Below are 17,842 nucleotides of genomic sequence, written 5' to 3' on the forward strand. Positions count from 1 at the left end.
AGTATTAAAGGGGCACCCAGAAGTATAATGGAGCTGAATCCTGTGTTCAAGGATATTAACTTGAATTAGGGGAGTAGTGACCTTGGGGCAAGATCCCACCCAGCTAAATTTAGGTTTGGTAGTATAAGCCTTTAATCCCAGAAGGCAAAGACAAGCAGAACTCTGAGTTCAAGGCCAACCTAGAGCAGAACAAGTTAGTTCTATGTGAAGAAAATTTTAAATCCAGGCTTGGTGACCCACACCTTTAATACCAGTGCTTAGGACACAGGTGTGCAGATTTCTAGTTCAAAGTCAGTCTACAGAGCAAGTTCCAGGACAGCCAAGTTTAGGCAATGAAGGAGCTGGAAAGCAGAAAGCTAGTAATAATGTAATAGAACAAGGGGGCCAGGTTCCAGCCCCAGCAAGCTGCAGAACTTAGCAGCTTTGGCCACGTGTCTCTGACTTTAGAGTCCAGAGTAGAAGGGACTACTGGGAAAATTGATGTTGGTTAGCTGGAGCTAAGAAATTAGTGGTGATTAAGAAGAGACCAGCATCACTGAGGTGAAATCTTTTGGGAGGTGTTTTCTGAGAGCACAAAGAAGCTGTGTTCCAGAGAGAGTAAAGGCTATTCCTCCTGCTGCAGCTGTAATGTGTAAGAGTTACCCAGGTAGTACTAGCTTTGAAGTATGAAGGGGTCATGAAGAACAGCTGAGGCTTGGCACTGTGAGAGGCCATGGAAGGCCATTGGTGAAGGTGCAACCTCAGTTGCAGTGGGCTGCCCAGGACTGGGGGAGTCATGCAGAGGAACTGAGGCTTGTCACTAAAAAGAGAGCCTATGAGAGGCTACTGGTGAAACCTAGTCGCAGTGACCCCAGTCTATTGGAGATGCCAGTACCATAGGATGACCACCAAAACAGCAGCAGCAGTGGAGTGGCTCAATCTGAACTTAGAGTGCTACAGAGGGCAGAGCTGGAGAAGCGACACCAGCCCTTTGAGGAACTCAGGACATCATGTGTGGACCCCAGACATTGAAACAAGAAATGTAAAATTGAAGTTGCTTTGGAGACCCCAATATGTTTGAGATGGCAGAGCCATAGGATATCTGCTGGGGAAAGCTGCTAACAGGGAGTGGAACCAGCCCAGGAAGGTAACATTTTTTTGCAGTCAACAAAGATGAAAAAGGAGTTGGAGATCTGAAGACCACTTTGACATCAGACATAAAGATGAGTTCCGAGTTTGCCCAGCTGGTTTCCTGTCTTGATTTGGGGATTACAATTAAGTGATTGGATGGATCTCAGAAGAGACTTTTAACATTGTTGAGACTGCTATAGACTATGAGTACTTTGGAAATTGGACTAAATGTACTTTTTAATTATGCTATGGCTAGATATGGTCCCCATAGACGCATGTGTTTGAACAAGTCTATGGAGGGAGGCAGGAGGTGGAAGGTATTGTTTTGTATATGCTCAGCCCTGGGAGTGGCACTATTTGGAGGTTTTGCCTTGTTGGAGTAGGTGTGTCACTGTGGGAGTGGGCTTTAATACCCTAGTCCTAGCCACCTGGAAGCCAGTATTCTGCTAGCAGCCTTCAGATGAAGAAGTAGAACTCTTAGCTTCTCCTGCACCGTGCCTGCCTGGGTGCCATCATGGTCCTGCCTTGATGATAATGGACTTGAACCTCTGAACCTGTAAGCCACCCCCAATTAGATTTTGTCCTTGGTCATGGTATTTGTTCACAGCAGTAAAACCCTAAGACAAGGTCTTTGATCCACTTGGACTTTAGTTTTGTGCAGGGTGATAAATATGTATCTATTTACATTCTTCTACATGCAGACATCCAGTTAGACCAGCACCATTTGTTGAAGATGCTTTCTTTTTTCCATTGGGAGATGGGAAGAAGGAGGAGGAGGGAGAGGGAGAGTGAGAAGGGGTTGGGGTGGGTGAGCAGTCTTTCTTATATGCCAGATTGGCTTGCATCTGGCAGGCAGAGAAGCAAGCTGTTGAAGATAGATGTTGGGCGGAGCCTAGTAGAACTGCTGACAAGCATTGTTGGTAACTTTTCGGCCCTTGAAGCTTGCCTCTATCTTCTGATGTTATGAGTACCACCAGTCCCTAAGGAGGAGGCTTCCAGGTCAGAACCAGTTTGATTTCTTTTTCAAGTCCTGTGATCTAAGTGCATAGCATCTTCAGTAACAGGGACTTGACTTTAAGTTTTGAAAGGCAACTGTGTTAGTTTTTCAACTTGACATAAACAAGTGCCATCTAAGAAGAGGGAAACTAAACTGAGAAAATGCCTTCATGAGATGGGCTGGGAGGCAAACTTGCAGGGCATTCTCAATTGGTGATTGAGGTGGAGGAGGGGTGGCCTACTGTGGATGATGCCACTCTGGATGGTTCTAGGTTATAAAAGAAATCAAACTGTGGCAACCCATGCAAGGTGTTCTTCCGTGTAGCCTCTGCTTAATTTCCTGCCTCCAGATTCCTGTGTTCTCCTCTATGATGGACTATGAACTGAGAATAAACCCTCTCCTCCCTAAGGTACTTGTGCTCATAGTGTTTATCAGAGCACTAGAAAGAAAACCAAGCAGCAGCCAAGTGCACTAGCAGTAGCCTGTATTGCTTAGCATGTAGTGGGGGAGCAGGTAGCAGCGGGTGTGTGTGTGTGTGTGTGGGTCTTCAACTCCCATGTCAAACTACTCTAAGGAAGCGGTCCCTTACCCGGTTCTGTTTTCCTTTTCTTTCTCCCCTCCCCCCCCCCCATTACTCTATGGTTCCTCAGTATGGGGTGACTTCATTTATTCACAGACTTATATATGAATTTATCATATATATTTAAGTAAGCTTATAATATAGTAGATTTCCTTTTGGCTTTTCCAGCTTTCCTTAGTCTGCCTCCTTCCCTCTTCCTCTGTGTCAGCCTCTCCCCCATGAAGTCCTTTGCTTGTTTTTCCCGTTTTTCCACTTCATAGCACATAGTCCCACTCTTCCTGTCTCTAGCGCTTCTTCTGCCTGCCTCTCTAATGGTTCATTTCTTATTGCCAGAGACTCAGTAAAGAAACGGAAATAGCTGCTCTGTGGGTGGAAAAGGGAGCCGTTTACTCCACACTGCCAAGGCTGTCTGCCAACCAGAGAGAAGGGTGAGGACTAATCTCCACATTAGACAGGAATGGATGGGTTCCTGGGAGAAAGGGGAGCCTATGAGTCAGAGTGAGGTTCTCTGAAATATATAACAGGTACTTGTGAGTACTTTGATGTGTAGACTGAGTACTAGGAGGAAGCTTTCAAGCAAGCACACACCTTGATTTGTCGATAGGCATCACAGGCATATGTTAATGCAATAGCTGGCAATAAGGAGAATCCCTCATTTTGGCAAGTGAGAACCAGTTTCACAAGTTCCTGAGGAATGCTGGCTTTTGTCTAACTGCCAGAATTTGGGGAAATGCAGTTTCCTTCAGCCTGGACAGTCTCTGCTCTCCCAGCTCCTACAGTAACTGCAAGTTGTAAAGCCAAACTGAAAATTTCAGAGCTAGGATCCACAAATAAGAGATAACACGTGGCGTTTGACTTTGGAGGTTTGGGTTACCTCACTTAATATATTTTCCAGTTCCATTCATTTACTTCCAGATTTCATGGTTTCAGTTTTCTTTAGAGCTGAATTCCATTGTGTGTATGTGCAACATTTTCATTACCCATTCATCAATTGATGGACATCTGAGCCTCTTGCCTTTACTAGCCATTGTGAATAAAGCGGTAATGAAGACGGCTGAGAAACTGTCTCTGGAGTAGGACTTTGAGTCTTTTGGGTGAATGACAAGGAGTTATATAGATGCGGCATATGTAGATATGTTTCTGGCTTTTTGAGACTGCTCCACAGTGATTTCCATAGTGGCTACCCTAGTTTGTAATCCCTTCAACAGTGAAACAGTTTCTTACCCTTCACCCACTTCACAGCATTTGTTGTCAGTTGCTTGCTTTCTTTTCTTTTTTTTTTTCTTTTTTCTTTTTGTTTGTTTGTTTTGAGACAGTTTCTCTGTGTAGCCCTGGTCATTCTGACTGGAGTAAGATGAAATCACACAGTCATTTTAATTTGCATTTAATTTGCATTTCTCCAATTGCTAATGATGTTGAACACTGAGATTTATTTATTTATAGAACTATCTATGGTCCATTTTTTAATTAGAGCATTGGTTTTCTTATTTTTTTGTTTTATTTTTGTTTTTAAAGTGTATATTCTGAATATTAATTCTCCCTTGGATGTACAGCTGGTAAAACACCCCCCTCCCTGTATACACACACACTGTTGGACTTCTCTTCACTGGACTGGATGGTTTGCTGTATAGAACTTTTTATTTTTATGAAGTCCCTCCTGTCGATTGGCCTCATTAATCAAGTCCTATTCAGCAAGTCCTTGCCTGTGTGTATATCCTGTTGGGAACTCTGTGTTTTCTTCTAGCTGTTTCATAGCTTTATGTTTCCCTACTAAGATTTTTTGATTCACTTGGAGTTGATTTTTGTGCAGGATGAGAGATAAGGATCAGATTTTTATTGTTCTACATGTGGACATTTGAGTCCCTCCACATATGGAGTTTTCCAGGCACCATATGTTGACGATGCTGCCTTCCGTCCAGTGTGTGTGTTGGCATCCTTGTTGAATATTGTAATTATGTGCACATAAGTTTGCATCTTCCCTTCTGTTCCATTGATTTACATGTCTGGGTTTGTGCCCATACCATGCTGTTTTTATTGTTAAGGCTCTGTAATATAACTTGAAATCTGGTATAATAATCCTTTTTTTCCTCCTGCTCAAGATTGTTTTGGCTATCTAAGAGTCTTTTGTACTTCCATATAAACTTGAGGGTTTTCTCTCTCTCTCTCTCTCTCTCTCTCTCTCTCTCTCTCTCTCTCTCTTTCTCTCTCTCCCTCTCTCCCTCTCTCCCTCCCTCCTCCCCCCTCTCTCTCCTGAATGAGAATTTAATTAGAACTACATCATATCTATAAATTGTCTTTTGTAAAATGATCACTTTCCCAGTTAATTCTCCTTACTCATGATCATGGGAGGTTTTTCTATCTTCTAGTACTTTCCTCAATTTCTTTCTTCAAAGACTTAAAAGTTTTCATTGTTAAAAACTTTCACTCCTTAGTTAGGCTTATGCCTAGAGATTTATTTTCATTTTAATCATGGAGGGAGGAGCACGTGTGTGGACTTGCATGTGAGTGCAGAAGCTCATGGAGACCAGAGACACTGGATTCGTGGAGATGGAGTGACAAGACAGTTGAGTGGCCCGACATGCGTGCTGGGAGTCAAGACGGGATCCTCTGGAAGAGGAAGCTCTTAACAGCTGAACCATGTCTTCAGCCCCTAGAATTCTTCTCTTCTCTCTTTTTCTCTTTCCTTTTTTTTTTTTTAAAGATTTATTTATTTATTTATTTATTTATTTATTTATTTATTTTATTAGTACACTGTCACTGTCTTCGGATACACCAGAAGAGGGCATCCAATCTCATTACAGATGGTTATGAGCCACCATGTGGTTGCTGGGATTTGAACTCAGGACCTCTGGAAGAGCAGTCAGTGCTCTTAACCGCTGAGCCATCTCTCCAGCCCTCTTTTTCTCTTTCCTTTTTTTCCTTTTTTCTCTTCTGTCTTCCCCTCCCCTCCTCTCCCTTCCCTTCCCCTCCCCTCTTCTGTTCCCTTCTCTTTTCCTCCTGTTCTTTGAGGCTATTGTGAATGGGAATACCTGCGTGACCTTTCTCAGAGTGTTTGTTGCTAGCGTATAGAAAGGCTACTGATTTTTAAAGGTACATTTTGTATTTTGCCTCTTTTCTGAAACTTTTAGAAATTTGGTGGAATCTTTGGGATATCTTATGGATCACATAAGATCATCTGCAGCTAGAGATGATTTACTTTCTTTTTCTATGTGTATCTGTAAGAAAAATGAGGCAGAAGCAAATATACTCAATCTCAGGAGGCCAAGACGGCTTTATCAGAACAGCAAGGGACTGCAATCATTCTTCAGAATAGAAGTTGAGCGCATTTAGAGGGGGCTGGGAGACACATATCCATAGCTACTGGAAAGTTGTGGCTAATTATTTTTTTTGTGGTTTGACTGGTGAGCTGAGTGGGATGTTTTTGAAACCTGGGTGTATTGTTCCTGCAGGTGGAATGGAACAGTCATGCTGGAATTGAGCTGTTCCTTATGGCTAGTAGCTATTGCCTAGGACAGTCTGAGTCTATTCCTCATGGCCTGAGATTATTGCCCAACAGCAGCCATTTAATTTCCTTCTTTTGTCTTATTGCTCTAGTTAAGGCTTTAAGTGCTAGACTGAAAAGGAGCTGGGATAGAGCTGGGATACCCCCATCTTGCTCCTTATTATCTTTAATTAAAAAACCATACAAATTGAGTTTAATATGTTCATATGTACAGTGAAGACTTTCTATAAAAGAAGCAATCCCTGAGAAGTAGATTGGCTTGAGAACTCATATACTACTTTAACAGAGAATAACACATTCTGGAGTCAGGCTAACATAAAGAAAAAAGGTTTGAGTTTGCAGTATTACATTAGACAGGTAGAAATGACATGGGGGAAAGTGATGAAAGAAAAAGACTTTTGTACATTTGTTTTTATATCATCTTTGTGGTGATAATTGACCTTACTCAAGTGTTAAGAATGTTTGCTTCCTATTACAAAGAGAACACCCTTCTCAAAGGTAATTTATGGACCATTTTTAGACAGGTAGGCTGGGATCAAGAAGCTTTTATTTAAGAAAAAAATTTGAGAATTTCATTATATGCAAATAATGCATTTCTATCAAATTTACCCTCTATTTCTCCCCTCCTAGTCCCTTCTTTATTTTAAACCCACTGAATCTAATTAATGCTACCTGTGTGTGCATGAATATAGGACCCTGAACTGGAGTGTGGGTATCCACTTGGAGACTACATCCTTGAGAAATGGGAAGGGAGAGTTGGCTTTATTCCCGATTCCTCTGAGTTTGTCTCTATTTAGGATGTGGGCTGTGGTCTTGTCAGATAGAACCTTTATTGTGTTGAAGTGTGTTCCCCTTAGTCTGATTTTCTTTGGGACTTTTATCATGAAATTATGCTGGATTTTTCAAAGGACTTTTTTCTTGTTGAAATAACCATATGATTATTATCTTTAAGTTCGTCTACCCAATTTACTGAATTTATTAACTTATGCATTTTCAATCATCTCCACATCTTCAGGATAAAGCCAGCTTGATCACAGTGGATGCTCTTTCTGAGAGATACCTGCATTCAATTTTTTGTTGTTTTCTTCAGCCACACTAATACCCAGTCAAAGGCAAAGAAGATGTTACTGGAGCCTCAGATCGTTGTAACCAGTCTTCCTATAGACAAAATTTCCTTTCCTGTAGCTTTTTAAAAATTTTATTTTATGTGTGCCTGGCCTGGGAGATGAACTAAACTAGAATTAGGATGCTTGTCTTAGTCAGGGTTTGTATTTCTGCACAAAATATCATGACCAAGAAGCAAGTTGGAGAGGAAAGGATTTATTCAGCTTACACTTCCACATTGCTGTTCATCACCAAAGAAAGTCAGGACAGGAAGTCACACAGGGCAGGAACACGGCAGCAGAAGCTGATGCAGAGGCTATGGAGGGGTGCTGCTTACTGGACTATTTCCCCTGGCTTGCTCAGCTTGCTTTCTAGTCCATCGCCTTAACCACTTGGCCACGACTACAGAGCTAGCTTGCTTTCTTATAGAACCCAGGACTCCCACCTACAGTGGGCACCCCCATCCCTTGATCACTAATTGAGAAAATGCCTTAAAGCTGGATCTCATGGAGGCTCCTTTCTCTGTGATAACTCCAGCTTGTGTCAAGTTGACACAGCCAGTACAGAGTCCTGTGCTGAAAAAAGGAGCTGGGTGAGTAGAGCTTAGTTAGACAGTAGAACTAGCTGAGTGTGGTATGCTGCTGCTTACTTAGAGAGCAGGATCAGCTAGAGTGTGGTATTATGCTTGGTACCCAGGGCGGTGAGAATGAGTGAGACCAACACAGCTCCTTTGCTAGTCACCAGGTAATATGCAGTTTACCACTTTTTTGGGGGAGGGTGGGAGGGAAGTGTTGAGACAGGGTCCCAGGATGCATTTCAGTATGACTAATCACTAGCTCTCAATATATCTTAGCCTGGAACTCTTGCTCTTTCTGTCTCAGCCTCATAGGTTCTGGGATTACAGGATATGCCAAGCTTGGCCTACATACTCCTATAAAATACGTAGTGCTAGGGATTGGCTTTAAGTATGCCAAGCATGTGTTATGTCATTAAGTGCACCATATTAATTATCAAGAATGTCCCCTAAAAGGTCCATGTAGACCTTATTCCCTAGCCAACTGGAAGGTGTTCTAAACCTTAAAAGGTATGGCTTAGAGGAAGGAAGGAAGTTCTTTGAAGGGCAATCTCTCTCTCTCTCTCTCTCTCTCTCTCTCTCTCTCTCTCTCTCTCTCTCTCTCTCTCTTTCTCTCTCTCTCTTTTCCTGGCTACCATGAGGCAAGCACATTGAACCACTATATACCCCCTCTATGATATACTGGCTTGACCCAGGCTCATTGTAAAACCTTCAAAACTGAGCCAAAATAATAATTTCCTTTTTTTTCTAGACAAGGTTTCTCTGTGTAGCCTTGGCTGTGCTGGAACTCACTCTATATGTAGACCAGGCTGGCCTTTGAGATCACCCTGCCTCTGTCTCCTGAGTGTTGGGATAAAAGGCATGCATCGTAGCCGCAGCCAGCAGCACCCCAGCAGCCGAAGCGTCATTTCTTCTTTTTAAGTTATTATCTCAGGTACTTTGTTACATTATGGAATGCTACCACAATAGTATATTATAGTCAGATTTCAAGGAAAATTAAAAATAGTGTACTTCACCATATGCACAAATTAAAAACCTCATTGGTTAATGCTTGTTTCTCAATTAAAGACACATCAAGAATCTCTCACACTTGAAAGAGACTGGAGAGGTAAATTGGCCTTCCAAAACTAACAAAACAGAAAACACCACTATGCTCTGCCTTTGAACCATGGAATCTGCTTTGACTTAATCGGTTAACATTCTGGAGTTAAGGATGCATCCTGCCGTTGAGTCCACATCCTGGACTATGATCCCTACTTCAAATGCAGCTGCCAAGGCAGGGCCATCTTTTTTTTATTTTTAAAATTTAAAAATTTTTAAAAAAATTTACTTTTATTTTCAGTATATTGATGATTTTTTTGAGTGCATGTATGTCTGTGTAAGGGTGTCAGATCCCCTGGTACAAAAGTTACAGGCAGTTGTGAGCGGCCATGTGGGTGCTGGGGATTGAACCTGGACCCTCTGGAAGAGTAGACAGTGCTCTTAACTGCTCAGCCATCTCTTCAACCCTCACCAAGGCCATCTTTTGGGGCCAATGCTTTCCTCTCACTCTGGCAGTTGTATCAGTTGGCTTTGTACAGGCCAGTGTGTTCTATATGAAGACAGTTCAGCTACTCTTGAGTTTGCAGAGATCTCCCATGGATAGCAATCCTGAGGGTGAGGTGTCTATCTTAGAACTATAAAATTTACCTTTTTGATCTCTGCTCCTCACTTGCTTCTTGAATGGCTGATGTTCAGTTAGGAAGCATGTTTTGGTGCTGCTTTTCTTCAGACACCGTTGGGAAAGAGGTCAGGACCAAAAAGTTGAATTTCACATCTAATATACACCTATGCTATGTATGAAGTGTTGACATTCATTTATTATCAGAAAGTAAAAAGACCAAGCTGAATCTAGGGAGTAAGCAGTCCATTAGAACGTGAATTAATCTGACCTAGCTGTATGTCTTGCCTGTAGGATGGGATAGGTAAGTGGAAAGTCCTTACACTCAAATCTAGAGCCAAGCTTTGCTGGACAACTGGGCAGGTCATGGTATGGGAAGATTATCCAATGAATCACTGCTCACTCCAAACCACCATTGCAACTTCTATACTTCAGTCTCTCACTTAGACTAGTGCCTTTTAGTTGAACCTTTGATGGTGATGAATATACTCTCTGTACTCTCCGCAACAGCCACTAGCTCTGTCTTGCTACTCAGAACTTAAAACACAGCTGGGAAATCAAGAGGCTAAAGCTTTTCTTTTATATATTTAGCTTCTTTCTAGGTAGAGGACAGGGTATTTCTTGGTCTTGATCTTATAATCTTCTGTCTTAGAATCATGAGTGCAGGGGCACACTACTATGTTGGTTTTAGTTAATTACTTATGATGTGTGTGCATGTATGCTGAACATGGATGTGTGTATAGTGTGTATGTGTGTCTTTGTGTGCGTGCACGTGCATGTGCACATATTCATGTTTCCTGAGTAGACACTAGAGGACATCTTTCAGGGATTGAGTCTCACCTTCCACCTTGTTTTGAGTCCGAGTCTCTTGTTTTTCTTGTCTTGTGCCTTTGGGATGCCATTTTGTGTTTTGGGGAGCGAGTATCTCTTATTCTTGCCCCCACCTTTTTGGAGGCATTGTCTTTCCTCTGCTTCTCACCTTGAGCCTCATTTCTGAAGCAGAGTGTCTCTTGCTCAACTCTTCCAACCTCTTCTTAAGCAGCCTTTCCTGTGGCTTCTTGAGAAGCTTTCTGCCTTGTTTTAAAGGCAGAGCCCTTTCTTCTTGCTTAGACCTTGTGTTCAGGGACCCTTTCTCATTGCTATGTGCTCATTTTCCAGGCTAGCTGGCTCACAGGTTTCAAGTGATTCTTCTGTCTCCTCTTCCCAGTTCACCGTGGAAGTGCTGTAAATGGGCACAAGCACATCCACTTTTTTTTTTTTCAAACATCGGTTCTAGGAATCAGAATAGAATTCATCAGGCTGATGCAGCAAGTGCTTTGACTCATGTGGCCATCACCATGGCTTCTTTTATTGTCTAATTAGTGGAAATTTAAATGCAAAGTTCTATGGGCTAGTGGTATCATTGGACAGAACACACAAAGTCTAAGACCACCTGTGGTCACATCCATCTTTGTTAGAAGAACCTGCTACTAAGGTTGCAGTCCACCATGTCCAGATAGGCTCTCTGAGCTCAGTGCAAAATGGAGGACTCAGGGCTTCTTCTTCTCTGCCTGATCTTATCTGAAGAGTATCTCTAAGCACAAATGTGTGGCCATATCTAGATGATGACTCTGCACAGAGCTTCCTGCAAACACTGGCATGATTCAGCACATAAGTCCTGATTAGCCCTTCCCACCCTGTGATAATTAGGCACTATGTTTTGACCACTTAGCCCTTCCCACCTATAACCCTTCCAAAACAAACTGGAGGAAAGTCCAGAACTTTATGGATAGATTGTTTTTACTCTGCCCCTTGCTTCTGCTTCCTTTGTCCTGGCAGGCCTGTGACTAACAGCCCCCGAGGGGTGAAGGGAGAGTCACACATCTTCACAATTCTTCCTTCCTTCCCCGAAGATGAGGCTTCTCTGTGCAGTTCTGGCTGTGCTGGAGCTTGTGCTAAGGACCAGGCTGACCTCGAACTCGGAGATCCACCTGCAAGCGCTGAGATCAAAGGCACGCGCCACCACTCTTGGCTTCATCTTCACAATGCTTATTACCTTTCAGACAAATCTCCCCTCTGACCCAGAGCTTACCTTTGGACTTACTTCCCTTAGCATTCTGTGCTGCACTCCTCACAGACATCAATGTGTATGTGGGAAAGCATGCACTACTGTCTCTGTTTATCTGTGAGGGATTGGTTACAATATGTCCTATAGATGAAACAAATCTGCACATATTCAAATCGGTATATTCTCAGGTCCCATTTACCAAATGGCATCATATCTGTATATAACCTAAATATATTCTTGTAAACTTAATATTGTCAATAGAATACCTACAGTACCTAATATAATGTAAAGGTTGCATAATCGTTGTTATTCTATACTGTTTAGGGAATAAGGAAAAGGGAGGCTATAAATATTCAATATCTATGTAACCTCTATGATCCTAACTAGAAAGTACACATCAGCAACAACGCAACAGTTTTAGTTCAGGCTTAGTTAAATCTACTGAGACTGGTGGATACCAAGATCTGGCTATAATTCCAACAGATTTTATTACTAACAGAAATGGCCATAAATTTTATTTCAAACAACAAGCCTCCAAAATGACATTTGATTAATATTCAATGGAAAAACCAAGTAAAAATGTTTTTCCGGTTGTAAAATTTATTGGAAAGCCTTTCAGGAGAGCCATCTGGAAGGTGTGAGTCCACGTGTGGGAGGGGGGATTTAATGAGATGAGCAGTTATAATCGCCTTGAGCTATCTACACAGCCCTTTGTCACAGAACTTGCTGATTTATTTTGTGTACCGACATCAAGGAGCAGTTGAGGAGGTAGCAGAGAGGAGAATGGACGTGAGTACCAAAGGATTTGGGAAGAGCACATGCCAGGAGCAGCAGGGAAAAGTGATCCAACATACAAACAATTGAGCTCTTTAAAACCAAACTAAGGGCTTGGGAAAATAGTTCAGTGGTAACGTGCCTGCCTAGCATGCATGAGGTGCTGGGTTTAATCCCTAGTACTATTTAAAAAAATAAACCAAATGAAAGCAAAACGACAACAACAAAACACCCAGACGTAATACATGAATTAGTTCAAGGAATCAAACCTATAGTTGGAGGTGTATCCTGTGTTCCAGGAAACAAACAATCTACCAGAAAAGGACAATGACATCAACTGCCTTTTCTATGCATAGTCTTTCATGGCTTCTCAAAACATGCCATTTATCCTGAGGATGCCTTCTGGGGCTGAGATTGGTGGCATGACTCTCTTTGGTCACTTTGATCTTACTGCTACTGGATCTCCAGGGCCCTGATAGTGGCCTCACCACTTCGGTAGATGATGGGATGACACATAAAGCCTGTGTTGGTTGGTTGGTTAGTTAGTTAGCTAGTCTGTTTGTTACAGTCAACAGTCATCTGGGGACATGCCTCCATTAGATTGGCTTATAGACAAGTCTGTGGGGGCTTTTTCAAGTTTGATGTGGGAGGGCTTATTTGTAATGCTCAAAACTAACCTGTAAGCTCCACCTGCCAAAGGACTAGATAACTTCCTGAAAAATTGGGAGTTGTAGTTCTGGAAAAATAATAAAAAGCAACCAAAGCCTGATGGGAAAGTACCATGGCCTATAGGTTTCTCTTTAGAAGTAAGTCACTGCTTATATATGGGGCCATTCAGCTGGAAAATTCCAGGGAATGGTCCTGACTAAAGTCCATCTCTTGGTCAGTATTTAATATTTAATAAAGCTTGCTTTAAATGTGGCTCAGAATAGTGAAATTGGTTTTTCTCTGGCAAATCTCAGGATTGTACCATGGGTGATGCCATCCCAGACCAGGTGGTCCTGAGATGTTTAAGAAAGCAAACAAGCTGGGCAGTGGTGGCGCATACCTTTAATCCCAGCACTTGGGAGGCAGAGGGAGGTGGAGAGATGGATCTCTGTGAGTTTGAGGTTAGCCTGGTCTACAGATTTTCATCTCTAAAAACCAAAAGTAAATTAACAAAACAAATCAAACAAGGCAGGAGGAGCAAGCCAGTCAGTAATCAGTGTTTCCCCATGGTCTCTTGCTTCAGTTCTTGCCCTGATTCCCTTCATGATGGACTGTAAACTGAAAAAGCCCTTTCCTTCCCAAGTTGCTTTTGGTCATGCTTTAAGTCTTATCACACCAATTGATACTGGGACCAGGACTATTGCTGTGACAGATCTGACCATGTTCCCTAGCCCAACCCCAGGGTATGGGGTGGGAGGGAGGTACTGATTGTAGACATGTTAAGAACTTTGGCCTGGAAAAGCCTTTGAGTTCTCAGAGCTTAATACACTATTGTGGGAGCTTAGACAATGCAAAAAGCTCAGACAATGGAGGCCTGGCTTGTGAAGCTTCAGAAGGAAGTTTGAGAGTCTCTCAAAGATTCTAGCAGGGCAGTTCATGTGGTAGATTTAAAGTAATCCTCTGTAGTATGTGGTCAGCTAGAGCTGAAGAATCATCCGTGATCAAGAAGAGATCAGGATCACTGAAGTGAAACCTTTGCTTTACTGCAGTGGTTCTTAATGTTTTTTCCTAATGCTGACCCTTTAACACAGTTCCTTATGTTGTGGTGACCCCCAGTAAAATTATTTTTGTTCCTACTTCCTAACTACAGTCTTGCTACTACTATGAATTGTAAATATCTGATATGCAGGATATCTGATACGTGACTCTTGTAAAGGGGTCGTCATTTTGCTCAACCTTAAAGGAGACATGTTCCACAGGTTGAGGACTGTTGCTTTAATTTGGACAATTGCTGCTGGTCAGCTGGAGCTGAGAGACCAGTTCTGGTTAAGGGAAATCAGCGTTAGAGGAGACTAGTATCACTGAAGTGAGATCTTTTGAAATTCTTTCCTCAGGGTTAGCACACAAAAGCTGTGGTCTACAGAGTACCAGAGCTACATTTCACACTGACAGCTGAACTCTATAATGTGTAAGAGTCTCCTAGGTACTCCTGATTTTGAAGGCATGAAGGCTCACAGAGAACAGCTGAGACTTGGCCTTGTGGGAGACTAGGAGAGGTCATTTTGAAGGTGCTTCCCAGATTCTCAACTTTGAGCTACAGGATTTAATTTATATTGTTGAATTTTGGTTTTGTTTTGATTGTGATTATGTCTTGTTTCTTTCCTCTTAGAATACAAGTATGTAACTTATTTTTCATTTTACAGGAGCCCACAGTTGAGAGTTTAGACTGTTTAAAATTTTTTAAAAATTTATTTACCTTTATTTTATGTGCATTGGTATTTTGCCTCCATGTATGTTTATGTGAGAGTGCCAGATATTAGAGTTACATACAGTTGTGAGTTGCCATGCTGGGATTTGTACCTCAGTCCTCTGGAAGGGGCAGTCAGTGCCCTTGACTGCTGAGCCATCTCTGTAGCCCTAGGAGTTTGGACTTTCAAAGAGACATTTTTTTTTTTTTAAATAGAACTTGGACTTTTAAAGTATTAAAGACTTTATAAAGTTCTGCTTTGTTTTATGTTGTGATATTAACATGGATTCTTGGGGACAAACAAGAAAGGAAAATTTATGGTTTAATAGTGATAAGGTTGTGTGTCTGCCAGGAGCCAAACCCAGGAAACTACCTGCTGTCCTAAGAGAACCCAGGAAGTTACCTGCTGTTCTAGAAAGCCTAGTCAGTGCAAGGTTAAGAAAGGACGTTCACAGGTCTCAGGCCCCAGGAACTTAAAGAACGTCTGGCATTTCCTGGGAGCCGGTTATAACAATGGGATGGTCTAGGGCCATAAGGGTATGACAGTGGGATGGTCTAGAGCAATAAGGATATGACAGTGGGATGGTCTTAGACAATGAAGATTCAATAGTGAGATAGCCCTGAGCAATCACCCTTGCCTAAACTTCCCGGTTTGCTCTATTTTTATAACCTGCACCCAAAATTAAAGTTTCAGAGCTTGATCAGAACCCCAGACTTGCTCTCATTTCTTGTGTCTCTTGTCCCTTCATTCTTTCGCCCCCTTTTGTAAGGTCTTGTCGAATCCCCGAGGGCCAGGGCATGTGTCAAGGTGAAAAGAAGTCAATTGTGTTGGTTAATTTTTTGTCAACTTGACACAAAGTCATTTGAGAAGAGGGAACTTCAAATTGAGAAAATGCCTCTATCACACTGTAGGCAAGTCTGTGTGGTGTTTTCTTGATTGACGTGGGCAGTGCCATCCATGGGCAAGTGGTTCTGGCATGTGTAAGAAAGCAAACTGAGCAAGCTAGAAGACAGTGAGCAGTTCCTTCATGTCTTTTGATTTAGTTCCTGTCTTGAGTTCCTGCCCTGGCTTCCCTTCATATGGACAACTATAAAATGAAATAAAGCCTTTACTCCCCAAGTTGTTTTGGTTATGGTGTTTTATCACCGTAAAGAACATGCACTGAGACAAAGATCGATACTTTTTATGATGCATTTTCCACTGTTTGTTCCCAATCTTTAAGAGTGAGGTCTAAAGTGAATCATAGGCAGAGTCATAGTGACCTGTCCCCTGAAACTTCACCCAGCCGATACCCTGTCCTGAAAGATATCTGTACTCCCCCTGAACACACATGCTTTGGTGTCATCCCCTTCCCTACGTCCTGCCTTTTTGTGTTTATAACCCCTGTATGAATAAGTAAAAATTACGAATTGATTTTAAAAAAAATAAACACACACACACACACACATACAAAAGAGTGCCAACGTGTGACTGAATTTTCTACTTTAGTGTTTTCATGGTCACTGACTGAAAAAATATATTTTGAAACAGAGTCTGAGATAGTCCAAGCTGTCTTCTGGCCTTTGTTGCTAAGCCTAGCCTTGATAGAACTGTCCTCCTGCCTCTGCTCCCAAGTGTTGGTATTATAGGATTATAGGTATGTGCAGCATTGGCACAGAACATATACTTTAACCACTTATGAAGCAGTGAGATCAAGGTTCACACTGTGCTCTGAAGATTTTTTTCTTCCCATGTGTGCTGTGTTTGGCTTCTGTTGTGCTATTTGGAGTGAAACTGTGGTCTGGTAGTGCCGTACACACCTTGGCTCCAACTATCAGACCTGTGAGACAGTGCTTGTCATGATAGGATAGAGGTGTGCTTCGTTATTGCCCTGCCTTTGAGATTTGCTTGTTTTTGTGAGGACAGTTTATAGCAAAGGCAGATTCACATTGTGAGTGGTGCAAGTCAAGGTCCAAAGCAGACATCAGTCGTCTTCCTTGATCACCCTCTACTTAAGTTTGCTGAAACCATGTCCCTCACAGAACCCATGGCTCACCAATTCTGGCTAGTTTGGCTAGCCTGCTTGTCATAGACTCTGTCATTGCCCTACACATGTGGGGACTACAGAGCTGCCACATTTGCCTGAATTTTATTTAGGTTCTGGAGACATAAACTCTGGTTCCTTGTGCTGACACAGCAAGCACTTTATCCACTGAACCATCTCCATAGTCCTAAGGACTCGTGCTCTAAACTAAATGAACAAGTCTTCCAAACATTGCAGGTTACAATATCCATTTTCTCTGGGTAACTGGGGTAGGTTGTGGAGGAGGCATGAAGACAAGGAGCCCTCCAGTGAGCAATAGCCAGAGTGTGTCCATTTTCTTTTCCTTTTTTTTTTTTTTCTTATGTGTCCATTTTCTTAATTTGACAATTCCTTTCAATAATATATTCTATTTTGTATGTATAAATGTTTTGCTCCCATGTATGTATACCATGTGCATGCCTGGTGCCCGAGGAGACCAGAAAAGGGAATCTGATTCCCTGGAACTGTAATTAATAGGTGGTTGTAAGTTATCTTGTCAATGCTGGGGCCAAACTGGGAGAGCAGCTGGTGCCCTTAATTGCTGAGTTGTCTTTATAAGGCCTCTTAGTTTCCTATTTGACAAGAAAGCCTAGGTCCTTGATGTTCTAATGCCTTGTCAAATGTGAATTTTGGAGGCATTTGTTAAACTTTGTGGATATCTGACTTTCTGAAACCTTCCAAGGTTTGTGATTCCTTGTGTATGCCTGTACATAGTCCTGGGTATATAGGTGTCCATGAACAGGATGTTCCTGTTTGTGTGGAGGCCAGAGGTTAACCTTGGGTGTCATTCCCCAGGTGCCATCCACTTTACTTTGTGAGACAGGTTCTTTGATTTAACCCAGAACTTCTCAATTAGGCTAGGTGCCAGGGAGCCCCAGGTATTGTTGCTTAGCACTGGGATTACAATTGTATGGCACCACTCGTGTTTCTGTGGGTTCTAGGGCTGGAACTCATAGCCTTTTTTTTTTTTTTTCCTTTCTCCATGACAGGGTTTCTTTGTGTAGCCCTAGCTGTTCTGGAACTCATTATGTAGATC

The sequence above is a fragment of the Grammomys surdaster genome, unplaced genomic scaffold (genome assembly GCF_004785775.1).
Source record: "Grammomys surdaster isolate TR1022 unplaced genomic scaffold, NIH_TR_1.0 332313, whole genome shotgun sequence".
Taxonomy (NCBI): domain Eukaryota; kingdom Metazoa; phylum Chordata; class Mammalia; order Rodentia; family Muridae; genus Grammomys; species Grammomys surdaster.